Genomic DNA, 10,354 nt, shown 5'->3' on the forward strand with positions numbered 1-10,354 from the left:
ATAACAAATAGTACAAGTCAGGGCCACCACAGGCAAGTGAGAAACTTCTCCATACATGATTATTTGAAATTTCCACATTTTCATGGGAAGAAAAAGAGGTACGGATCTACTTTTTAAGACTAGCATATTGTCTCATAAGGATGAAAGGAATGAATTATCATTTGGTTTTCAGAATAATTACAGTTTTGAATCTTCATTCCAAAGTCCAAACAATAAAATGAACAAAACTAATGAATTATGAAGCTTGTAGCCTCTGAGAGAGAGAGAGAGAGAGAGAGAGAGAGAGAGAGAGAGAGAGAGAGAGAGAGAGAGAGAGAGAGAGAGAGAGAGAGAGAGAGAGAGAGAGAGAGAGAGCAGTTGCTACTTGCTAGTGGAAGCTTGTAGCCTTAACGACTGGAATTAGAAGTTTGGAAGAGTCGGTTGATAAAAGTTAGTAGGTGTTGACACTGAGCAAAGAAATTATGGAATGAGAAAGATAGGTCACAGGGTGAGAAAAAGAAATGCCAATATTACAAGTTTGTCCCTCAATTTTTTAAAAATCTACCAAACTACCATCTAGTTCCATACCGAAATTTGTATTCCGACCGAAACATCAGAATCCCACCAGAATGGACCGAAACAAGCCGGAATGATTGGAATTTGAGCTGAAACGAAACATCCAGGTAACCCATGCAAGTTACTATTCCAGCACGGAAAGTTTTGGTCATTCCGACCGGAACGGATTGAAATTAAAAACTTTGCTCTCTTTTGCTCTACAAGCTATCCTACATCCATAGAGGGTGTAGCGCTCCCGACAAGACATTTAGTTTTTTTTTTTTTCATTTTTTTCATATTCTTAAACATTTTTTAAAAAATTAAAATATTATTAAAAATACTAAATTAAAACAATTAAAAAAAATTTTCTCTTTCCTCTACTTTACTCACGTGTATCACCTAACAACCCTCATAGCTACAGCATAAAAAATAGTCCATGCCCTGTCATAGCATTGCCACATCAATTCTACAAAATGCTCCGAAGTTTCTAACCTTCACACACCACAAATGACCAACCAAGGTACTCGTTTTGGATCGCACAATATTACTCTCCAGTTAGGGATTACAATACATGATACAATCTGTGAATCTAATATGAACATGATACACAATACGAAATTAACGGATTTGGATCAAAATAAATTGATCTGTTAAGACACGATTTATAAATGAGTCAATAACAAATCAACTTGCTTGACATGAAATCAACCTATTTTGATCCATTTAGAATTTATTTCAAAATTAAAATCTATTATTGTTAAGCTGTAATATTGGTGTTTCTCAGTATGTTTATATTTTTATTTTTTTATTATAATTTTAGATCTATGCTCATATTTGTTATTATATGATTTATAATATGGCGCGTGGGCACACGCGAGGCCTAAGGCCTAGGAATGTAGGCCCAGATGCAAGAGGCCCGAACTAAAGGAATAAGAACAAGGAGCACACCACCCCAGTTCCTCCCTTACGTCACCTAGCCCCAGAAGGTCCAAACAGATGGGCAAGCGGTACAGGTAGGAGACCCTTATTCCCTTGACAATAAGAAAAGAGGAAGAGAAAATCCGACACATTGCACCCGCCACAAGCATATGAGACAAAGGGTCACACCACATTTATAACACCTGACTGAGGGCACGGTAGAGGTGACATAAACCTCTGACACATGGAATGGGCGCTTGACCCCAAATATCAGATCTATGAGCCGAGCCCTAGGTAACAGGGACTCTTTATGGACACTCTATACTATCTATTTTCTTACACTCTGCTCTAAGATGATACTAACTTTGGTATCGTAGACTCTCTGGCCACCACCACAGCACTTCATCTCGCGGAGTTTTCTTTATGTTCGTAGTTTCAAGATAGAAGACCCAAGTTGCTAACAGCCCGGTCCAAAGGCATGCGAAACACAACGTTAACAATAGTTTTGTCTATTTGATCTTTATAAACTTTATGTGTGTGCTTCGTATGCCTATGAGAACCCTTTCTCAGGTAGCTCGTAAACAGGACAAGGCAACAACGTTGGTTAGCATGGAAGCAAGGATCATGAAAACCATAGCAAGGAGGGAAGGACAAAGAGATGCATGATAAAACCACCAACGAGCTATGATACCCCATATTTACATTTATTTTTAATTAAATAATTATTTCATTTATTAAGATTATGGATTTCTTGTTTTAAATTTTAGATGATTTACGTGGTATTATTTTACGACTTCTAGCTGTGAAATTTAATTTAAAGTGTTTTCTTGTTATTAAATATTGTTCACTATTTAAATTGCTCTTTATTCTAATTATTTTATTGTTTTATTATTGGATTTTATTATTTTATTATTTTATTTTATTTAGTCACTACATTTAAATTATTCTATTTAAATTTCCTTTTTGAAATCATTTTCATTAGATCAATTTTGAGATCCTGAGTTGAAAAAATTGGACTTCATTCTTTCCCTTCCTTTTCTTTTTCTTTTTTTCTTTTTTTCTTTCTTTCTATTTTTCTTTCCTTTTTTTTTTGCTTTCTCCCCCTCTCCCTTTAGCCCTTGCACTGCCCCCGTCCCCCAAACTCATTTCCCTCTCTCAGCTCAACCAACCTCATCATTGGCCACTAGCAGCTTCCCTCACTCCGACGACCACTTACCTGCCAAACCCCAATCATGACTCTCTCTCTCTCTCTCTCTCTCTCTCTCTCTCTCTCTCTCTCTCTCTCTCTCTCTCTCTCTCTCTCTCTCTCTCTCTCTCTCTCTCTCTCTCTCCCCCCTGCGGTAGCCCAACCCGAATGGGTTTCATCCACGGGTTCTCCACCCATGCTGCCGCTGTGCGCCAACCCAACCACCACCACCAAGCCCCACGACCTCCCAACAACCTCCACCACCAAACCCAACCCATGACAACCACTCCTACCTCTCCCATCACACACATGTAGCCCCTCTACATGCAAGGGTTTCTTCCCATTGTGTAGCCGTGTGCCACCATGACACCTCACCACCACCGCCACCAGCTTCTCCTCTCACTAGCGAGTCCTCCCTTAGCCTCTTCATGCCCAGCCATGCCTCCACCTTCCCCCACTCTCCCTCACTATCCCATGGCTTCTCCTCCATCTCGCGGGCAGATCTACCACTGTAGCCCCACCATGCACCTTCCCCAACACCACCACTTGCCTTCCAGGACCTCCCTTAGCTCCCTTTTGAAATTCCCCAGTTTTGAAACCCATTGCCACCCCTTGTAAAATTCAATGTTCGCCATTGTTCCACCACCACTTTAGGCATCACCTTTAATCTTCCAAAGTTGCCTTTCATCCTTATAAGTAATTTTTCAAAGAATTTCATGAGATTTAAATATATTTTTACAATAACAGATTTTCTACAATCTGGTTGGTTGTGTTGAGCCTTGGGTTCAAGGAGTATGGAGGTTGGGTAGGATAGGAGGACGGGATTGTTTGTGAAATTGAATTATGCTTGGGTGTTTATGTGTGATTGTTGTATTTTATCTGATGTGTGTTTTGCCATGTCGATCAAAATACATTATTGCATGCATTTTTATGTGTTATGAATGAAAAATGGATTTTCATGTTAAGAAATGAATTGGGTACATGTGTATTGAATGGATTGAAAAGAATGAAAAGAAAGAAAAATGAACTGTAGGGATGGTGGTAAGTCCAGTTTGCAATTCCCACCTATAGTGCTAGTGGTAGGGATGGTGGTAAGTAGGGATTATGGTAAAGTCCCACCTGCGATTCTCGCATATAGTGACTGATAAATGGATATGTTTGGCCATTTTTTTAAAAATTGTAGTTTATGATTAAATGGATACGAGGAACATTTTCTGAAAAAATGTTGGTTATTGTTTGGGCCATTTTCTGGAAAAATAATGGATGGTATTTAATGACGTGTTTTGAGTCAAATGGAATTTTTGACGTGCATTGGAAAAATGGTCATTTTCGGGAAAATGATGGCTTGGGAGCATGCATGTTTCTTCATGTGCACGCATACATGTTGGTTGATTTTTATCTCGTTAGTTGTTTAGTTGGTTACTTACTGAGAGTCGTAATCTCATGTGATATTCTTTCATATGGTTCCATTTTATAAAATCGTAGATTTTGATGCAAATGAGGACATTGAGCCTGAGGGATCAGCTCCGTCGGAGGAGTGACCTTGGGTCGCTTTTCATGTTTTGGGATTTATTTCCCACTTTAGTTATGTATTTTGGGTGTATTATATTTTTTACCAAATTATTGTATAACTTTTGAAGACATTTTTTATTTTAGGAAATATGTATTTAAAATTTTGGTACTTAGTTGACTAACTTTTAATTATCCATTGTGACTTTTGTTGTACATTTTTTGTATGTACACACACTTAGCACTTATCATTGGGGTGCGTGACCCATGTTGTCATCATCCTGATGTCACGATTCCTGCATTTCCATTCGTGGGAGTTGGGGGAGTCACAACAAGTTGAGAGACAACGGGACGCCAAAAAAATATGCAAACTCCGGTAGTGCTGGAGGGGGAGCCAGAATAGTAGGCGAAGGGAAGCACGCACAAAGCGTCCTCCTGCCCCCACCTCAGTGCATTCCAACAGAAGGTGAGATACTAGATGAATACACACTTAAGAAGGTGGATCCAAAAGAGCCTCTATAACTGGTCTTGCTAGATCCAAGTTGCCCAAAAAGCCACTGCCAAGATTGGCATCGAAATGACCCTCGAGATGAGGGCTGCTATGCAGCAACTCCTAATGGAGCAGTAAGATGTCTTAGATTCATGAGGATATGCCAAGAATTGACCTAGAGATCATGCAGCACCACTTGAGCATGGACCCCAGGGCTAAAGGGATAAGGAAGAAACATAGGAGCTTCAACGCATAAAAGAACATCGCCATCGCCATGGAGGTCGATCAATTATTCACAGCAGGATTTATGCAAGAAGCCCACTATAAGGCCTGCCTAAAACACAGCTTCCCGCTTCCTTGCATTAACCTAATCGTCAACTCAACAACAGGTCACCGCATAGTGAGCTTTATGGACGCCTAATTTGGGTACAATCAAATCCGCATGAACCCAGATGACGAGGAGATTTATCACAAATCAGGGCTTGTAATGTTACTCAGCCATGCCTTTCAGGTTGAAGAACACTAGGGCCACCTACCAGCAATTAGTCACTACATGTTCAAGGACCAAATCGGGAGGAATATGCACATTTATGTGGACGACCTATTGATCAAAAGTGGAAACCCCGAGCAGCATCTAAACGATCTTCGAGAAGCCTTCACGGTGTTGAGGCAGTATCAGATGAAGCTGAACCCGGTAAAATGTGCTTTCGGCGTAGGCTCCGGGAAGTTCCTAGGCTTCATGGTCTCAGAACAAGGAATTAAATCCAACCTGGAGAAGGTGAAAGCTATACTCGATATGCTCGCCCCTCGAAGAATAAATGACGTCCAGAAGCTTATCGACTAGGTAGCAGCCCTCAATCACTTCTTGTCAAGATCCACCGATAAATGTCTTCCCTTCTTCAAAGTATTGTGAAAGGCCCAAAGTTAGGATGAAGAGTGCAATTGGGAATTTAACACATTCAAAAAGTACTTCAACAACTCCCAGTTGCTCAGCCAACGCAAATGCAAGGAGGTTTTGATCTTGTACTTGTCTGTCTCCCTGCACCTGGCCTCCTCAGCCCTAGTAAGAAATGGGGACAAGGTCTAGAGACCAATGTACTACACCAACCAAGACTATAGAGAGGTGAAGGCTAGATAACCCCACATAGAGCAGCTCACTTTCACCTTAGTAGTTAACCACTCAAAAACTCTGCCCATACTTTGAAGCCCACTCGATCAAACTCCTCACCTAGACCCCCTTAAAGAAGATCCTACAAAGACTAGATGCCTCAGTATGTGGAACTGAGCTAGTTTGACATCTAGTACACACCACGCATCTCAATAAAGGGACAAGTTTTGGCAAATTTCGTAGCGAAATTCACGGGCTTCCCCGAGGAAGATGCCTATGCACAACCCATGAAGCCTAGCAAGTCTTTGTCGACAGCTCATCTTGCCGGGTAGGAGGGGGAGTAGGAGTGCATATAATCATGGACAAGGGCGAGAATAATGACTATGCTATTAAGTTGGCGTTCAATACTACAAACAATGAGGTAGAGTACAAAGCATTGTTCTTCGTGCTAATGATCGCCAAGTCCTTGTGTGCTAAAGAGGTGCAAGTATGAGCCGACTCCTAGGTGGTGGTTAGCCAGGTACGAGGCGAATTTGGGACAAAAAGAAAAAGGTGAAAAAAGTACCTAATACTGAAAAAATATTTTCAGGACCACCGCTCCCAGAACCGATAGCTTTTAGGACCTTTGAGTTACCCGCTATAGGGAATGAAGTGATGGACATCTAGCCGGGAGCATTGGAATGGGCTTCATACATCATCAACGAAGTACCCGATGACACATTGGGTGTCAGGAAGGTCAGCAACCAAGCGGTGCAATACACCATAGTTGATGGCATCCTATATTGGAGGGGATACAGCACGCCCCTCCCGAGGTGCATCTCTTTTGAGCTAGCCTAACACGTGTTAGCAGATATACACAAGGGAATCTGTGGAAATCAATCTGGGGGAATGGGTGCTAGCCAGTAAAGATATGTGGGCGGGGTACTATTGGCCACACACCTTGAAGGATGTCAAGAAATACGTGCAGACGTGCAAAAAATGCCAAGAGTACTCCAAGGTGCCTCATTACTATCAAAAGAGCTGACATCGATCACCTCACCCTGGCCCTTCACCCTGTGCAGGGTCGACCTCATGGGCCCCCTCCCCCTAGGCAAAGTGGGGGTGAAGCTCATGGTGGTCGCGCGGGACTACTTCACAAAGTGGTTGGAGGCCGAGGTGTTGTCAACAATCACGGCGACTAACATCACCCATTTCTTGTTAAAGAACGCCATCTTCAGGTTCAATGTCCCTGCAACATCATTTCGAACAACGGGAGGCAGTTAGACTCTAATTACTATTGGGACTGGTGTCGGGACTTAGGAATCAAATCTTGAAACTCCTCCTCAGGACACCCCCATTCTGTATGGACCTTGATTTTGAGATAAAACTTAGCTGATTGTTAGTATTGAATAGAATTATAAATAACAACTTGATCCGAAGAATGATTTTACTTTCAAGTGGGTTATTGTCTCTCTCTTTTCTTCACCTGTAGGAGTTCAGGTGGCTCCTATAAATGTTGGTTATTAAAATCCTTTCAAGAAATTATAATCAAATTCTTGATTGATTCCTGGCCAGGCTACACAACATTTCAATTTATATTTTTGCAGTTTTGCACAAGGCTTATACAAATGGTTTATTTTTCCCAATCCCCACTCTCTGCAACATGACACCCAATGCATTCTCGAGTATTGTGCCCTTAAATCCCTCTTGAAAATGAGCATCTTTAAGTGCCCCAATTACTAAGGCTCTTACCCCATGTAACAGCACCAACAAAACTCACTACAAAGAAGTACCAGCCCCAACTCCTCCTCTTCAAAACACCGGCAATGAACTTCTTGTTAATTTTGGAGTATTTTGTATTACTCACAATATATTTTAATCTTGAATATTTGAATTGCATTTACTTGTTGTGCAAATTTTCATTCACTTCATAATTTCAAGTCTTTTAGAGTTAGTAGAAAAATCTCCTCCTTACTATTGATTCAGAGGGCTTGGAGTCGATGGATATAGATGCTGGAGTTTGAAAGTATTTTTCAGTTGTGTTGTACACCAATTTCTCTTTCATTAAGGTTAACTAAAATTAGAGTGCTTGAAAAAGTTTGTTTGTATTTTGATGTAATTATTTAATCCTTAATTGAATTTGAAATGGAATCTTATTTTGTGTCTAAGAAATACGTTGAGTTTCTATCTCTAAAGAAATTTTGATATGACTTGAGACAGTCTGATTCTTTCTTCTTCTTTTTTTAAGTTGGAACTCTTGTTTTAGTTTTATGGCGCTATGTGAGGTGTAAAAAAAACTGATGAACCGGTAAATCGGACAGGACCGGACCAAACCGATGGGATCGATCCGGTCCCAAGTTTGGTTCGGTCCAGTACTGGTTTTATTTATTTTTTAAACCTGTCAAAATCGATCCAGTTTCGATTTTTCTTTTTCTAAAACTGGACTGGACCTGTTCATATATATTTTAATTTTTTCTATTGTATATAATTTATATATATAATATATAATTATATAAAAAATAGTTTTGTATTATATGATAAATACTAATTAATATAATATTAAATTTTAAAATCTTATATCATTTTGTTTATTGTATTAATAGTTATACAAATAATATATCACTATATATTATAATATACTATAATATATCACTATATTATATATTACAATATACTATATTATATATATTATATAATATATAATATAGTATATTAAAACCAAAAAACGAGACTGAAAACCTGTAAAACTGGAGTACCGGATTAGGAGGGTAACCAGGGCAAAAATATAACCCATTGTTGAGCACCAACACCAACTCCAATTTTCAAGATCTGGGTGACCAACTTCTCATTGTAGAATTGCTCAGCAGACACCAACCATGTTAGCATCAGCACCCCTGCAACCACTCCTTCCAACATGGAGTTCCACCCACAATGAGTTAGTAATCCGCCAACTGCTTCGTGACCTAGAATCAACAGTTGGGTTGCCCAAACTCTTATGATTAGACCCTTTCCTTCAACTCTTTTCTCAAACCCTTCGGGCAGCCACTCGTCTTTTGTTCCATGAGTTTTTTTTCTCTTCACAACCCAAATGAACTGTTGTTGAGAAGCCTCAAGACCTATTCAATCTCCATTAGCTAAGAATCATTGAAGTTAGCGATACTCCCAAAACATAAATAAACAACAGAATCGGGTTTCTTCGAATCAAGTCACTTCAAGCACTCATGGCCATGAACGGAAGCTTCCTTCCCCCTTTGTGCTTTATCCTAAGTCTCCTTATTGCATAATGAAACCGGGCCTATATGCCATGCTTTCCTTCCAAGGACCATCTTGTAATAATTTGCATAAGTTGGCTCAAGATCGTAGAAGCTATTGAAAATAGCCCCATAACTAGTTAGCTTCACTTCTATCACTTGTCTAATCAACTTCACGACATCGGTATCGATGTCTTGTGTAACAAAATCTAGAAGTTGGTTTCTTGTCAACTTGATCTAGTCTGGGAAGTTGGGGAGGATGAATGGTTCTGAATCTAACGAAACTTTTTTGTAAGGCTCATATAGCCTAAGACATTCTGACGCACATACAGAGACAGAACTTCTGGCATGAAAAATAAGCCTGGGTATGCCAAATCTCCTAGCAATGTCGGTGGTCCACGAGAACTGCACGCTAGTTATAAGGCAATCAGGACACTAATCTTGAGTAAGTTCTTCGAGAGGTTGCCTCAACAAGGTTATGGCCTCCCAGAATTTCTTCCACAAATCAAGTGAAGTGGCCAAGTATTAGCTCTCACATCCTTTGGGCAATCCAACCTGTTCAGCAAGGAACTCGATGATTGACATGTCCATTTTTAAACCAAGAATTTTGCTTTTTTTGACTGTATTGAAGATTGAGGAGGCATTGAGAGTAGTGATTATGGTTATTCTCAAACCTCAGGAAGCAAATAGCTTGGCCATATCTATGGCCGGGATCATGTGGCCTGCGGCCATGTATGGGAAGATAAACAAGTGAAACTGGCACTTTTCGCTCTCCATATGGAGTTGGTAGAAAAATTTTTGTGGTAGAAGAGAAGTACGAGTAAATGGTGACAAAGAAGAGCAAGAATGAGAAAGCACAACTAAGGCCTAGTTTGTTTTTATAAGTCATCTCAATTCATCTCATCTAATTATTATAATTTTTTTAAATATTTACAGAAAATAAAATAAATAATTCAATAATTTTTTTTAACTTTCAAGATAAAAATAATATTAAAAAATTATTTTTTAACTCGATGAGAATAAAGTTGATCCATTTAAGTACGGTGCAACAATCACCCCAAATCCATATACTGTAGCTCACATTTATTTTTATTCTTTTATTTTATTGTTATTAAATTAATTAAATTTTTTTAATAATCATTCATATAATGTATTTAAAAAAATAAAGAATTTTATTATTTATTATTCTATATATTACACTTATTTTTATTTTTCTTTTATTTTTATTAAATTAATTTAACTTTTTTATTTATTATTTTTATATTACATACTTCCTAAAAAAAATAAAATGTTAAAAAATTGTATTTGACTTTAATTCCTCTAGAAAAAATAAAAGAAAAGGTAGAGATGTACTGTTGTAATTGCTTGATGTGCAAACC

At 38.9% G+C, this 10,354-nt stretch overlaps 1 pseudogene; it reads right to left on the bottom strand.

Annotated features, from left to right (window-relative positions):
- Positions 1-8,484: 8,484 nt before the first annotated feature.
- Positions 8,485-9,752, bottom strand: LOC122278614 (annotated as a pseudogene).
- Between the last annotated feature and the right edge of the window lie 602 nt (positions 9,753-10,354).

This window comes from Carya illinoinensis, chromosome 10, assembly GCF_018687715.1.
Source record: "Carya illinoinensis cultivar Pawnee chromosome 10, C.illinoinensisPawnee_v1, whole genome shotgun sequence".
NCBI lineage: Eukaryota > Viridiplantae > Streptophyta > Magnoliopsida > Fagales > Juglandaceae > Carya > Carya illinoinensis.